General features: G+C 35.5%; 2 protein-coding genes across 2 annotated transcripts in view; one reads left to right on the top strand and one right to left on the bottom strand.

The window, feature by feature from the left end:
• ppil3 (peptidylprolyl isomerase (cyclophilin)-like 3) overlaps positions 1-17,272 on the top strand; it is a 359,195-nt gene that overhangs the window by 153,452 nt on the left and 188,471 nt on the right. The window lies entirely within an intron of this gene.
• Positions 1-17,272, bottom strand: part of rxrab (retinoid x receptor, alpha b) — a 76,824-nt gene that overhangs the window by 59,215 nt on the left and 337 nt on the right. The gene's annotated exons all lie outside the window — the stretch shown is intronic.

Raw genomic sequence — 17,272 nt, 5'->3', positions numbered from 1 at the left:
TCATTGTATGTTGGAATTGCATTTTTAATGTATGTTCAGTGCTTAATTTGTAAAGTGGGAGATCCCGGAGCGCAGAGGGGGGGGGTGGATCCGGCGACTTAAAACGGGGGTTGGAGGTAACGAAAAAAAAATAAATAAAAAAATTACACTGCCTTCTCTGCAGGGGCGGCGCCAGAGAATGTGCTGAGGGGGTGCTAGATCATTGACGGGGGGAGCTGCGCAAAACTTGGCCACTAAATATTTAATATTCAGTTATTCAGTTATGTTAATGATCACAATTAAAGTTTTAATTTTATTAAATTGAACAAGCGCAACATTCAGCATTCAATCAAATATTCTAAAAGATGTAGGCTATTATTAATAATAATGTTATTTCAACACAATATCTCGTTATTTCGACATAATATGTGTGTGTGCAACAAGCAAGATGTGCATTTGTAAATCCGGTGACGCGTGTATTGATTTTTATTAATAAACAAGTGTTTTCTCTGACAGTGTCGACTCGGCTGCAAAGATGAAGTTGACGATCGCCATCTCCATGTGAACACGCCTATAGAGAGAAATGCACATAAATAGGCCTAATGGATTACATAATCAGAGAGTAGCCTTTTTCTTTTTTCGTTTTGAATTATTTCGTTTAAAGACATTTCAAGCTTTGTGTATTTGATGTATTTTTCATGTCTGTGTGAGGCATGCACTGAGTTTCGTTAAGTTAGGATGAGATGTGCTCCAGTTCACGTGCAATGCAAGTGACCGCGCGGGCGCCTCCATGATTGTCTGTTATATTTGCTTCTTATTCATTAAATCCAGGCAATTGGTTGATGAAAAATTTATTAAAATTAAGATACAATTTATACAAAACGAAATTCACTTTAAAGAAAGGTTTTCTACAAAACAAAACTTGATGAAGTGGTCAAAATCATGTCTGACCAGCTCCATGTCTCATATTGCGCATTAATCATTATGATACTAAAATCATAACAAAGTAGGCTATGCTATGTACAAAAAATCAGATGAGCCCAGAATATGAACGCAATTACATGTTAAGCATTTTCCTCCCATAGAAAACCATTATAAGAACACTTAATGTGGCTTAATGCAGATTAGAATGTCCCCTTATTTTGTCGAAATAACAAGATATTATGTCGATACTAGGCTACTGCTGTGTCCACCGTGGTCTCCACATTCTTGATCAGCAGAAACGATTTTTGCTTGTTTGGGATCTGACTGGCCAGCGTATTTGAAAAAGTTAAGCAAACTTTTCTGTCTTTTTGACATTTTTCCCCTGAGTGAAATGATCGAGGCTAACAGCAATCTCAACTAGTACAACAAGCGCGCAAGTCATGTGTCACAAACATTGAACACTACACAAACAGTAATTTTATTTTTTTCATTTAGGCAATTAATTTTCCATAGGGGAGGTGCCGGATCCAATAAAAAAGGTTCCGGATCCAATGTCGGAGGTGACGGAACATGTTCCGGCTCAAATTAAGCCCTGTGTATGTTGTACATTGTGAAGAAGAGTAGAGCTTATGGTTAGGTTGTGGATAACTGCATATACTAAAAAGCATGTTGCTTAGTTTATTGAGCAATTACTTTACTAATGCCAGTACAGTAACAAGTTTGTTTCTACTTTTGCTGTGCTGTCTTTTAATTGTACAACATGACTCAAAGTCAAATATAAACAGGTAATTTCCGTTTACTCAAAATCACACATTTGAGTCAACTAATTTCACCATATTTCACCAAAAACATAAAATTCATTGTCATAGACTAAATAATTTAGGAGATTTTACATGATTTATTCAGGTAGATGACAATAAACAAATCAAGCCTTAAAAACTACTAAAAAATATCATGTGTAATATTATTAACATCATTTTTTTATTTAAAAAGTAGATAGCACATAACATTTTTTACAGTGCAGAATTGCATTTGATATCAAGTCTACAATCAAAAAATCAGAGACTTCAATATGAACTCAATCATTTCTCATCAAATTATTTCAAGACCAAACTATCGACATTCATTTTTATAGATCTACAGTATACTCTTGCACTAATTTACTTTGAGAAATTTTCAACAAAAAATCTCATTAGATAATTCTTTGATATTATTAATATAGCATTCATTAATTAAGTTTTGTAGTAAGTATATTTTTTCATATACTTACTACAATGACATATGACAGTTTCAAAGTAGTTCATGAGTTATGAAGGAAAATATTTAAAAAAAAGAAGAAAAAAAAGAAAAGAGAGCGAGAAAGAGAAAGAGAAAACATATATGTTCAAGGTCTTGCGTTCAATAAAATGGCACTGGAGGATAAGGACATCAAAATTTCACCATCAAATTGTTATAATCATGCGGTCTTTCATTTTGTGAAACCATAGCAAAAATATTAATGTTAAAGTGCAATCAAATGCTCAAATGCTTCAAATAAGAATACGGTACCATCTAATACCACCTACAATAGATTAGCAAGTAGCAAATCATGGTTTAAGATTGTGATGTCTCTAACGGCTATTGGCAATTAAAACAAGGGACAAGTCCTTCGATATGTGCCTCTAAAGTGATTTCATGGGAAAGCTTATTGGAAGACTGGAAATATTGTTTTTAAAGCTTTCCAATTTATTGGTCATAAGAAATTCCCTAAAAACTCGATCACTCAAATACAATTATCAGCGAGGAACTGGAAAAGAAAGGAGAAAAAGTATAAGAAGGTTAATGAGAGAAGAACATTCAGAGCAATGGCAAAAACATCAAGCTTTTTGAAATCTACTTCAATATTTCATCAGCCCATTTTTTTTTCTTCTATTTCCTATGGAAGGAAAAGCATGTGTTTATGGCTGTTGGAGTGTCCTGTCCATTAATCTCTCTGTAGATACACCAATCTGCCTCTCAACAACAGTGGTTCAATGAAAGTATGTGGAAAAATACTATATGGAGAGGCTTTTAAAGATTGACGTCATGTCGTCATCAATACAGAACAAAACATTCAGTCCCTTACATTTGAACATCTGACCGCCTGCAATAACAAGCATGGACATGCGTAAACACACACACATTAATGCTAAATGTACTGTTTAGATATGTGATGGGCCGGCTACAGGATGTGCCATCCTCTTGTTTTTTTCAGTATGTCTGCTTCACAGTGATTTGTAAAATATGAGGTCCATATATCCCTGGTGTATGACACACGAGGGCCTACAAGTTGAGTTCATCTGGAAAGAATGTTGGCTATACCAGGAATAAATTATAGAAAATATTTGGCTCACTTGCAATCATAATATTAATTATGTAGTGGGGAAGAATTATTTAAGGCAATTTGGAATACTGGAAGCATCCACAGGATTGAAAGGGAGAAGCGCTTAAGGTTTTGGAAACCACAGTTTGGAAATAATCGGTTGAGTTCCTTAGAAGATGTTAAAATTATTTATAAGAAATAGGTGTATTTTCGTATAGATCATCAGAGCAGATTTGACTGGAAGACTAAAGGAAAGTAAACCATCACTGAACTTACTTAAGCTGGACTATGACGCTATTTTCTTCTAGATCTGCTGTACAGCCGAAACAAACTTTGTTGCATTATATTCCTGTTATCACTGTAAAGCTGCTTTGAAACAATATTGTAAAAAGCGCTTTATAAATAAAGGTGACTTGACTTGAAGATATTCAACTCTGCCCGTTCAATCATATCAAATTAAATTTCTCAGAGAATGCTCTTTCAAAGCTCAGGAGACTTTAAATTAGGCATGGTAATGTAAATGTAATATAATGTAAATGATTAATTCGAAAAGTCAGAATTCTCTCTGTTGACGTATTCAGGCCTTGTCCAATCATGTATTCCACTTAAACCCACCCCTCCACAATTGTCCACAAGCTAGCATTAATTTTTGAGTGCAATGACCACATTTCAAAATTCAATCAACAACCAATGTACTGTAGAACAACATTTTTTTCCCCGATATTTCATTAAACTTGGATGTACGTCACAACTTCCTTTTCATGTCGACATTAAATGAAGTTCCAAACATAGGCTCGGGAGGAGCCTAATCATTCAGTCCGGTCAATCAACATTATGAGCGTATATAAGCAGCTGTCTATTCTTCCAGCATTCCTCCACCTCCCTATCTCCTCCTCTATTTCTCTCATTCTTCCTCTATGTAGCACGGTAATAGGGGGAGTTGAGCTTGGAGCTCGAGCCGAGCCTCAGGTTTAAGCCTCCTTCGAGGACAGCAAGCCAAGTTTGTTTAACATTAACTATAAAGACTGGATGGGCATGTGAATACATGAATGGAGGTTTCAATTTTGTCCCAGTCACAATTACCTCTCATCTCCTGTAAAACAGTCCTTCATAATCACAAGAGCCCTATTTACTCTATAGCAAATGGCTATTAATTAACGTGCATTTACGTGTGTTCTCATCTCAGGAGCCGATTAGTGTCTCCAGCAGGTAAATAGCCCCCCTTCCAGACACACACACACACACACGCACACACACACACACACACACACACACACACACACACATCGCTCTGGCATCCTGTTCCTCGTCTCCTCATTGTTCTCTGATGACTTCCTGCTGTACCAAATCACACACTCACCAATGTAAACAACCCTCGGAGAAAATAATGGCGAACGAAAAAAAAAAAGGTGTACGACAGTAAACACTTCATGTCCTGTCCTGTAGTTACATCACTCGGAAAGCGTTAACAAGAACAATGGAATATCATACCATTCCATCAACATTATGTCATGATACTGTATCATGTTACAAAACAATTAAATAAGACATGTGTGATGGCTTGCAAAATCATCTGACTGGATGAGGGCAAAGGGTGAAAGGTTCATTCATTCCTAAAAATTCTTTAAAGTGCAACTCTAGTGCAACTTCACCCCAGAGACATCTAAATCAGTCTGGAAGGAAACATACGCACATAAAGGAACTGAACAAAATGCATAGCACAATTCAGTCTTATCTTTCACGCCCAAGGAAAAAGAAAAACCTATTTGCAATCTACAATGAAGTCATACACAAAACATATTCCAACCAGATATAAGCTGTCATTTAAGGGCAAGGACAAGGACAAAGCATCTCTCATGCTTCATACACAATGAAATAAAAAAAATGACATGATATCAATTGAAAGACACAATACTGTAGGGACAACCATGTTGGGAATCACATGTCCTAATCACACTCTAAAAACAGATTGTACTGAATGCATAATGTAAAAATGTCTTTAACGACCAACTGGAGAAAAGATGGACAGATCGCAGTGCCCTTCAGGATCTGTTTTAATGAGTTTACTTGGGCTGGCTAATTAATTAGGCAAACCAGAAACTGTTTTGATTGAACTAGTTCTTGATTTGACTAGTTCTTAAGACACAGTCTTAACATAAAGACAATGTTAATGCAACTGGCCCCCGGTCAGTTATCTACATCCAGTTCTCTTCCAGTGAAAGAGTGTCAGCCTTAGGGAGAACACATACAGGTAGTACATACAAATGAACACGTACACACTCATTACACGTACATGACAAGGTGTCATATTTCAAAGCCACACATCATTTTAAAGGGAAGTGACAGCTACAGCAGCCATTGTATACAGTACAGTGGAAGTGCTTTACTTAAAACTGTCTAGCTAATTTAAAAAAAAAATACACCATATTTTAGAAGATCCAGCGTTTTTTAATGTGCTTATAGTCATTTGGAGGAAAAACACATTGTTTTCCTCTTTTTAAGTGGTTATACAAAAGCCATTGGAACAATCTAGTCACATGAGTCATGACTCAATTAAGTTATTAGGTACAAAATGGAGGCAAATTTACACAGTCAACATTTGGTGCAATTACTAGTGCAGCACAAACGTGGCTAGAAATAGTACAGCTGACACAAGTTCAGGGCTGTTGTAATGACTCATTCTCCAGTGTGCTTTGACAGTATATAGTTTAATGAAAATGTATGAAAGCATGTTGCATCTGGGAATGTTAAAAAGGATAAAAAGTCTTACCCTTACTTGGTGGTTGTACAAAGCGCACAAAGACGAAGGAGATCAGCAAAAACTGTCGTTAATCCAATAAATCCAACAGACAAGGAAAACTCAGGTAACAGAATACACAACCATGTAAAACACTGACGAGACAGGACAAAGAACTGAAAACTGAAAACAGGGTGTATGCATATATCAGACTAAACGAGGGAACTAATGAGAAAATTGACAAACACCAGTGAACAGAATGAAACAGACAAAGACTGGGAAGCTAGGTCACAAAAAAACAGAACTAAAACACACTGAACAGAACACAATGCTGCATTTATAATAAAAATATGCCCTTTATAAGCGAGTATGAATCCACACCTCAGTTTCAGAAGGAAAATAATCATCAAAAATATATTGCATTTATTTAACTTAGCACTTAGCTACAGGTGTAAATGTAGCAAATATAAGAAAGTACTGTACTTTCTCTGGTCCAAAAACGGTATAGTTACTGTACTCTAAAGTATCATTTAGACTGGATCAAACAATGCAACTGAAAAGAATCATTCTTTCATGAATAAGACTCTTACACCAAAGAGAGCTAGAGCAGATGTCAATATTTGGTAGCTCTATTTTACAGTGTCCTTATTACATGTGTTACATGTACTTACTATAGTAAGACATGCAACTAACCCTAAACCAAACCTTAATCCTAACCCTATATGAAGTAGGCTACATGTTGTTAATTAATATTACTCACTACTTAAATACTGTATATAATTACATTGTAACAGTGTCATCACATAAAGGATGTGTTTTTATTAAACTAAAACTATTCAAAATAATTTTCTTTATTAAACTTAATAAACTTAAAATAAAATAAATTAGAAATACTTAAACTTTTTTTTATTTGTATTTTTTTATGTTGCCTCTGCAAGTAAATGAAATAAAACAAGCTTAAGCTGAAGTACTAAAATTACTAAAACTAAAAAAGCATTTCTGGATACATTTCAGTCTGACCGCTCTCATCGGATTTCACGTGGTTTATAAGACTTTCTTACGCCACGTAAAACGTAAACGTCAGACGTTGTTATAGGAAACATGCTGAAAGTCGCTGCAGAAACAGTTTTGAAAATGACAAAATAACGGAGACATGTTTTAAAACCGGTGGAGAGACGACAGCACTGAATAAAGCCACACATACAGCCTCCTATGTTTCTGCCACTGCCTCATAAGATTCAGCAGACCAGCACAGTGGCTACATTGTCATGTTGAAAATAAGACAACATCTGTATTGCAAACCCTTCCATGTTGCTGTTGTTGTTGTTTTTGGCCTATACCTACCAACGCAACGTCATTGCCATAGAAATCAATGCAGATATTCCGGAAAACGAAAGAGCGGAATGATGGGACACACAAATCAGATCTGAACAGTTACGATACACAATGTGGACAATCAATAATTTTAGATCAAATTCCAATCGGAAAAACAAATAATCGGATTTGGACTGACCCTAAAGTAGCCTTAGGGTATGTTTACACAACACCGTTTTCAACTGAAAACTGAAAACTTTTTATGTGTTTTGGCTGTTCATTTACACGACAATGGAGCTTTGGTTGCCTGAAAATGTATGTTTTCAGGCAAGGTTTTGAAAACAATGCCTTTCCCGTCTCCATGTTAACGACAAAAACATGAATTTGTGAAACCGGTGACCTCATCCGCATGAGTATTAGGTGTTCGCGGGGTGTTTCTTGACTAAGTGGCATCGCCAACTACTGGCCTGGCATGCAAATTACAGCCTTTTTAGTCATTTTTGCAGATCCGTGTGAACAGGGATCTTTTGGACAACTTTGTCAACTGTTTTTAGTACAATTTTGTCATGTAAACACCCTATATTTTCAGTCACCATTTCAGGTCTAGTTGTTCAATAGTTGCTATTGTTTCTGATTGTTACACATCTGTTCCCTGTTCCATTGATTACAATCATCAGTGTATTTAAGCCCTCAGTTTTTCTCTATTCGTTGTCTCTCGTTAATGTTATGTGATGTTATTTCAAGTGTAGTGCTATCTTTGTGTTCATTAAAGGCACAATATGTAACTTTTTTGCTTTAAAAATAGCAAAAATCACTATATCTATGTTATATATTTTTTTTAGTTGTGTACTTAGATTATCCCGACTGTTTCCAACAACTTTCAAACCAGGAGAAATTTGTAATTTAATTCGAGAAACGTCCCGTTTCTTTATTTCCGTTTTGTCGCCGCCAATGCCGTCATATCCGCGTTGTCCCTGGTTTCCGCTCGTGCTGCCATGGCAACCAGAGCTATGAACCAGAGCCGTCTGATAGTAACCAAAGCGACTGACGCGGACAACTGTGTAGTTCGCAATGTCTATTTGCACGCTGTTGTTGTTTCGTTCAAACATTATGGACCATGGCAAGCAGACTTTGGATAAAAAAAGGAGAACTAAAACGAGAATCAATATCAGCGCGGTGTTTTCGAGATGCCTAGAGCTCCCATAGACAGTATATAAACGAGAGCTCCACGTCCGAGACTTCGACCGCTCCTACATGTACTTTATTAAACAGGTGAGCACATTTACATAATTTACAACAATGATAAAATGTCAGAATATGATCTGTATGTTATTCTAATGTTGATCTAGCTTACTGCTAGTCTCATACAGACAGACTAACACATACATTTCAACACATTCAAATGCAGTTTAGTGTGCTAGTGTAATGTTAGACCAAGTGAAACAGCGCTGCGTTACCTCACAAGTTTAATTTGTCTAATAAACTGACCTGTGAGTAGTAAATTTGCGTGTAGTTCGGTAGAATGAAATGTCCATATTCCTTTTATATCCGCGGGACTCGCGTCGCGTGTGGAGCTGATAGCTGTCTCTTAGCAATCGCGAACTGCTTCATATCAATCGCGAACTGCTTCATATCACAGTCATGATAAAAACATCGATGTATTCAGTCATCCATAAACATTATTAGATCGGTCGGCTTGACGTTGACGACAAGATCCATAATTCTTAGCAAATGTTGCGTCATCAATCTACGCCTTTGTTATTGTAAATAGGTTAGCGACCCCTAGTGGCGAAAAATGCAATACTGTGCCTTTAAATATTAAATTGTTATTGTTCATTCGGCATCATGCATCTTTGTGGATTACACTACATGGCAATCCGTGACAAAAAATACTAAACAAAATTATTAAAATATAAACTAAAATGAATATGAAAATATAAATATTAATAAATACTAAAATAACGCTGCTATGGCTTCAGAAGACTTTGAATATAGTGAAGCAGTATGGACAACTTTTATGATGTGCCCTTTTTTAAGCCTGGAAGCTCCGGTCTTAATTTAATGTAATTTAAAAAAAATGGCCTGTATTATTCAAAATGTTCCCTTTTGTGTTCTATGGAAGAAAATGTCTACTGGTTTGAAAGAACCTGAGGGCAAGTAAATAATGTTAAAATTTACATTTTTCCATGAACTGTTAACATTATTATCTTTAACTATATTTTCAATGCAACTATTAAAAAATAAGAACAGAGAGTTATTAAATGATTCATTGCATGTGTTATGAAATATATCAATGATTATTTCTTAATTATTTATAATGAAAACTATAGAGCCAACCTCACATGATGAAATTGGTCTATGTGAGGTATAGACATATAGGGAAGGCAACCAAAATGTTCAAAAACGTGTCGTATCCGAGCTTTTTAGTGGTTTGAACAGCCTTCAACAGTCAGGAAAAATGATTTAGCTCATTACTGTGACTGTAATAGAGCTAAATACACATAGCACAAGTGTGTCAGAGCTCATGCACAGAGCATGAAAGGGGACAGAAACTCACGCTTGCATGGACAATCCGCATGCACAAAAATACTCCCAACATGCCCAGCAGGAACGATAATCTGTGTGACACCTGAGTCACCATAACTAATCTGCTTTTCATTCTTTATACCTTTAGACTTTAAGCACTTTTGCTTAAATTTAAAGGGACAGTTCAACCAAAAATGAAAATTCTGTCATCAATTGTCATCAACTATTGAAACATTTTTCTGAATATATGTAGGGGATATGTACATGCAGCTGGTTGTTATCGTTTTGTTGTAATATTGACTTGAGCTGAAATATTTTATTAGGGCTTTTAGCACAAAGGCGGATATTTAAGAGATATGGTACAGTCATACCACTTATTACATGGCAATTTCGCCACATAAATAATTATGGGCATGAGAAATATTGATTTGATTGATATTGAAACTGTTTTAAAATCTTATAATCTATTACAGTATACAAAACAATCGTTTCAGCATTTGTATGAAACAAGAGAGTGAGTTTGCAATACCTGTATGACATAGCCTAATTAAATAATTGTACACAAAATATTGATTTGAGTTATTAGCTCACCAAACTTCCATGAAGAATTTTTTTTTCAAGTGTATAGCGCTGACTTTAGTTACCCGGATGAGCCTGTGTTATCAGTTTTTACTAGTTGTTATCAGTTACTCACCTGTCAGATTGTTACTGCTGAACTGATAAAAATGATTATGTGGTGAAGTAAATACTACAGAGAAAAAAATTCTACATGAAAAAGCTAGTTCAGGCAAGAATTCAAAAAAACAAAGTAAATCTTATATTAGTACTCATTTCAAGCTTGTAAAAATTAAAGCGTAAATATCAATGTTATAAAATTAAGTAAACCTAATCAACTTTTCTGATTCTGGTGTTCCCATCATGTACTGCATGGGGCTTGAATAATTAATAAAGGTTGATTTTTTGGGGGGTTTTTTGTTGCTGTTTTCCAGCTGTATTTACACTGTTTTATCATTGCTTTTGTTGTTTAGTAACTTGCCATTTTGTGACATTTGGAGTTAATTTTCTACTCCAAATTACACATTCATACTCAAAAACGATCCATCGAATGTTACTGTCATTGTGTACCATTGAGGTCTATTTGTTCAGGTGCTGCGGTACTTCTATTATGTAGATATGGTGTCTACACAATATCTACTGTATTATTTGCTTAGATGTTTCTAAGTAAATTATACACTTTAGAAGCATGGTTTATTTCAGTGTTATATTGTTTGAGTAAAAAGTATTGCAAAGGAACCTTCAACTAAGTAGAAATTACGCAACAACCTTTTACCGGTCAAGTTAAAGTTACTTATTTTCTTTGTTAATTTTACTTAACTTAGTTAAGTAGAGTTAACTTAATTCCACATGTGAGATATACATACAAAATCGGTGTGCAAAAACTTGCGAAAGAAAAAGTAAATTTTACTCACGTTTCTTTTTTTAGTGTGGATGGCACGATTGACCAATCAGAATCAGGTATTCCACAGAGCCGTGTAATAATTATTTCTTTTCCACAGAAGAAAGAAAGTCATTGAGGTTTAAAATGACATGAGGGTGAGTAAATGTCATTTTTGGGTGAACTGTCCCTTTAAATTAAAGCATTTTGCATATGTTAAGCTATCATGATGGTCATCTCTTCACTAGATTAGCAATGAATCAACTAATTATCAAATATCTAAAATAAATAAAACAGAATCGCACTGGGGGCTGTTCTTAAACAAGCCAGTGACTCAGAGGAACTAAACTTCCTTTCAAATTGCCGTCTTCTCCAGGGTGCAAATTGGATCCGTCTGTTCTGTAGGGTGTAAGTGCAGCAAATAACACCTGTCTGAGTATCACATGAACAGTAGTTTGGGGGCCCCGTTACTGTTTAATGGAATTTTTTGGTGTGTATGATTTGCTGCTCTCATGGGAGAAAAAATGCAAGATTCATATCTCCATCAGATCTTATCTAAATGACTGACAGTTCTGCATTCACCCTGTAACATATCCGTCAAAAGAGCTAGAGTGTGAACAGGATGAGGAGACGAAAAGAGCAGTGAAAGGAAAAAAGGGAGGAAAGGATACCACAATCAGACATGGTAGCTTTTATGGACCATATTTACAGTTAGTAGAGGTTTAAGTTACGATATGTTCTGACCTGCACTTTGAAGAATGTGCTGTCTGGAACAAAATACATAAAACATATGCAAGCATTAAAAAACACATTGTCCTCCAGACTTCAAGAATCATGTGCACAAAGATAAGCTAAAAAAAAAAAAAGTATTGCTTAACAGTTTGAGAGTTGGAAATGCACTTTTCACCATTTGCGCACAAGAAACATTTCTTGTTATTACTAAAGTTGAAAATGGTACAGCTTAATATTTTTGTGGAAACATGATACTTTTTTTTCAAGACTCGTTGATAAATATAATGTTCAAAAGAACAGCATTTATGAAATCTTTTGTTACCATGTAAAAATCTTTTATAATGTCACTTTTGATCAGTGTAATGCATCCTTGCTGAATAAAAGTATTAATTTCCTTAGGCAAAAAACTGACACCAAACTTCTCATTGGTAGTGTATAATATACTAGAGACAGATCATTTAATTTTGGGACAGTATGAAAGCTTGGCATGTGCCTGCTTTTGCAGTCCCACAGCTTCTTTACTTACACTTGTGTGTGTGGCCTGAAACAGGCCTTACATACACTATACTCTGGTGCCACAGATAGGGGTCAGTTTGCAAATATCAGTGTCCATCATGTGCAGTGAAGAAGCTGACCTTAAAAGTTTGCACCTGGTAATTAGACAGCTAGACCTCTCATTAACTTGTCTGTCGCAGCATGCAAAAACAAAGATACACAGAACTAAACATATTAGATAATTACACTGACGGTGACTTGCCTCTAGACAATGTGCAACATTAAAGTCAGAGGAGTTCACACACACACACACGGTACTTATGCTGCCATAAAGATGGAAAGTGGGGATGGGAAAGGTATTTTTCATTCTTTAGATTCTACAAATCCATTAACTTAAACTGAATTACCATAAATAAGGTCAAGTGTAATCCCATTAACACTGCACCAGAGAAAAAGGGTCTAAAACACTGTTAAAGAAGTTGTTAATGCCTGCTATTTTCAATTTGATTAAAATTTGGTGTTGATGACATCAAACACCTTCATGAATACACCAAATACACACACATACAGTGTGGTCGCTGTGATTTTGCCAAGTAAGACATAGTCCTGCCTGTATCAACATCTATTGTTGATCCTGGAACAACATCCCTGTCCAAAAACACAGTCCTAACCCTATCCCTACCCCTAAACCTAACCCTACCCATAATTTATCCCTAAAATCAGAGGGAAATGATAGGTGAATAAAATCTATCCCTCAAATCTGATTGGTTGATTGAAATGTTGTTCCAGGATCAACAACGATGTTGATCTAGGAACATTTTCTACTTGGTGAATTCATGTTAACCCAAACAGTGGAGTCCAAAAGTCTACTACTGACAACATTTTATTTTATAATCAAACCATGAAATATTCATGGTTGATCTTTCTTTTGATTTAAACGTACAGTATGGGATTTTTTCTCCACTAGGGGTCGCTAACCTATTTACAATAACAAAGGCGTAGTTTGATGACGCAACATTTGCTAAGAATTATGGATCTTGTCGTCAACGTCAAGCCGACCGATCTAATAATGTTTATGGATGACTGAATACATCGATGCTTTTATCATGACTGTGATATGAAGCAGTTCGGGATTGCTAAGAGACAGCTATCAGCTCCAAACGCGACGCGAGTCAATTTTATCATTGTTGAACTATATAACATTGATTAGTTTTATGTAAATGTGCTCACCTGTTTAATAAAGTACATGTAGGAGCGGTCGAAGTCTCGGACGTGGAGCTCTCGTTTATATACTGTCTATGGGAGCTCTCGGCATCTCGAAAACACTGCGCTGATATTGATTCTCGTTTTAGTTCTCCTTTTTTTATCCAAAGTCTGCTTGCCATGGTCCATAATGTTTGAACGAAACAACAACAGCGTGCAGATAGACATTGCGAACTACAGTGGTCCACGTCTGTCGTCTTGGTTACTATCAGAGGGCTCTGGTTCATAGCTCTGGTTACCATGGCAGCACGAGCGGAAACCAGGGACAACGCGGATATGACGGCATTGACTGCGACAAAACGGAAATAAAGAAACGTGCCGTGTTTTCGAATTAAATTAAAATTTCTCCTGGTTTGAAAGTTGTTGGAAACAGTCGGGATAATGTAAGTACACAAAAAAAAAATATATATAACATAAATATAGTAATTTTTGCTATTTTTAAAGCAAAAAAGTTACATATTGTGCCTTTAAGGACAGCTGCATAGGCTGCATGAAGTACACCAAGATCTCACATATTCAATATCACACATTCACTTACATTAGTGACCTAGAAATTGAAAATAATTAATATTCATTCAACTTCATAACGTTTCCTTCAGACATGTGGTGCCGTCTGTACTTTGTATGCTAAAGCTTCCTCTAAATGTATGCAACCAAACAAGGACCACAGTACAAGGTGCAGAGTTGCCTTTATCAAGGACTCATGCATACACAGCATAGAGCAAATGATTAACAGGGCAGCTTTTTGAGCCGATCAAATATACCCCCTTTGACATCACTCATCACTTTCAAAGCTGAAGAGCAGATGCTTAAATTGCAACAGTTTGTACAACAGTGAAACAAGAGATCTAAACACACACTCCCCCTCCGATGTGTGTGTATCACCTGACACTTCAGACAAACTTTCTCAAGTGCAGTTTGGCCCTCTGTGTAGTCCTGTCTGGAAACAGCCCGAGTTGCTTTTGATTTGGAGACAGACAGTGGCTGGAGGGTGTCTGAGAGACGCTGTGACTTTAAGCAATTAACTTTCCCTTTAAAGCCGCTCTTATAAAACTGACAGCTGCAGACATTCACAAAGGACCAATCACCTCTTCAGAAACACAAAACTGCGCTGCCGTAAACCAAACTGGTTGTCTTTTATTGGGGTGGTCCGGCATCCCGTATACACCCCCATCACTACCACAGACGGGCCTTCTTACAATGGGACCCTCTATTTCTTATTAACGCTCATGGACTTGGGACGCTCCAGGGAAAGGTTGTGGCCCCCAGAGACCTATATAGAGCAAACTCTAAAAATGCCAATAAAGTTGGGCACATTAAGCCACACAACTTGCTGTTTACACTGGAATTCCAACATGCAGGAATAATGTATAAATAGGTGGCTTGGAAAATGAATATTGTTGCAAAACTGTTTCAGTGCAAGTTTACACAACAAGCTCTGTACCATCACATGTGCCATGAGTGATTACATTCTAAATCTCAATGACTACTGCCAAACTATGATTTACCAACCAAGCACACATTTTCTCATTTAAGAGACAAGCAGAGGTTGATGTGGTTTAAGAGAAGATCAGGTACAGACAACTCTTACACTCTATCATTTGCAATGATCGCAGCACATAATTACCAAGCGAACCAAAGAAAAAATAAAGATCTCGATAATTCCGACAGATCTAATAAAGTCTTCGAATCTCAGCGGCCTCAGAGCTCGGTGTACCGCCCTTTGAAGTGGTTGAGATAACGAATGAAGTGTGCTGACATCGATTTGTTAAGCTTTTATGGCAGGCCGTTTTAACATTCATTAATTTAAATAGGCTTTTATATTACTAATACTTCTTTTGTAATTACAGTCATTAATCAAATAGTGCTATATCCAATAGTAGGTTACTCTTTATCTTAAGGTGCCCTTGTCAAAGTGCAATTACACAAATAAGTACCGAGTAATATTAATTAACAACATGTACTTAGTATAAAATTAGGGTTAGGAGTTGTTTTAGGGTTAACTGATGTAATTATGCATAATTTACTGTTAATACTATAGTAACTACATGTGTAACACTGTAAAATAAAGTGTTACCCAATGATACTTCTTCCTTTGCTACTAGTCACTACTCCAATAGTGCCAAGTAACAATTCTATTGCCATTTTGCCAATGAATTGTAATGGGATCTGTGGTTCAGATATCAACTATTCACTTCTGACTTGTAGTCCCATGTATTTACAGAACTTTAGTACTTCTTTATTAGATAGTATAACATATTCATGAGACCTAATGGGATTTATATACCATTTGCTACAATAACATTTATCTCACTGGTTGCTTTTTTACTTGCTATGTGACGACTAGTCAGAATTGAGTCGAGAGGGTTTATATTGAGACTGAAATATACAACAGGAATACAAACTACAGTTAATAAATAGATAGCAGTGTCTATCAAATTACTAAGAAAATTGGAATTGATTACAATTAGGCTAGTTGAATAGCCTGATCAATTACTAGTTAAACTGGAATAATAGCTAGTACACTGTAAAAAATATTGTTGGTTTAACTTAAAAAATTAAGTAACCTGGTTGCCTTAAAGATTGTAAGTTTATTGAAATTGAAAAATTTAATTAATACAATGAAGGAGATTGGTTTAATCATCAGAAACTCAAAATATTATGTTATCTGAACCACATAAATGATCTAAGTTGATTTGACAAAATAAAAAATGTTGTGATTACAAATCATGAAAATATTTTTTTTTTACAGTGACTGGAATTCATAGTCTGAAGTGGGTAGTTGAAATCTGATCCCTACTAAATTAGCCTATATGGCAACAAATATATACATATATATATACTGTATATATATATATATATATATATATATATATATATATATATATATGTATATATATGTATATATATATATATATATATATATATATATATATATATATATATATATATATATATATATACTGAGTAATATATATATATTACTCAGTATATAGTAGTTAGTTAGGCTACTAGTTCTGACTATTAACAGTAACTACAATCAAATAAATTATTAAACGCATAAGAAACGTACTAGAGACATAAAATACATAGATTACTAGTTAGTTCACAAGAAAAAAATGTTTAAACGGCTTGCCATGAGCATTTGTAATAATGTGACAGCGCACAACTGAAGACTAGCGCGCTTTAATAAACTTCACATTCACTGTTTGATTGGAGTGATTGCGTCTGCACTTCATGAATTATAAATCACACACCTTAATTGCTCTAGTAACACTGATTATTTTATTAAGATGATAACATAATAGATATAAACTAATAATAAAATATGACAATCTTGCTCATCATCATTATATGAACTCTAGTAGCTTGCTTGCTCATTCCATTTCGTTCCCATTATACCTGCCCGCGAAAAATGAAGAAATGCTATTATTTTAAGAAAAAATGGGTTTAAGTCACTCATAGACATATGAACATAAACAGACAAGCAGCATAGTTTCGTTTTGTTCAGTACTTCAGTGCAGAA

The sequence above is a fragment of the Abramis brama genome (genome assembly GCF_963993115.1).
Source record: "Abramis brama genome assembly, chromosome: 5".
Classification (NCBI taxonomy): Eukaryota; Metazoa; Chordata; class Actinopteri; order Cypriniformes; family Leuciscidae; genus Abramis; species Abramis brama.
Note: the sequence above shows the minus strand (reverse complement) of the source record. Positions and strands in the feature narration are given on the sequence as shown.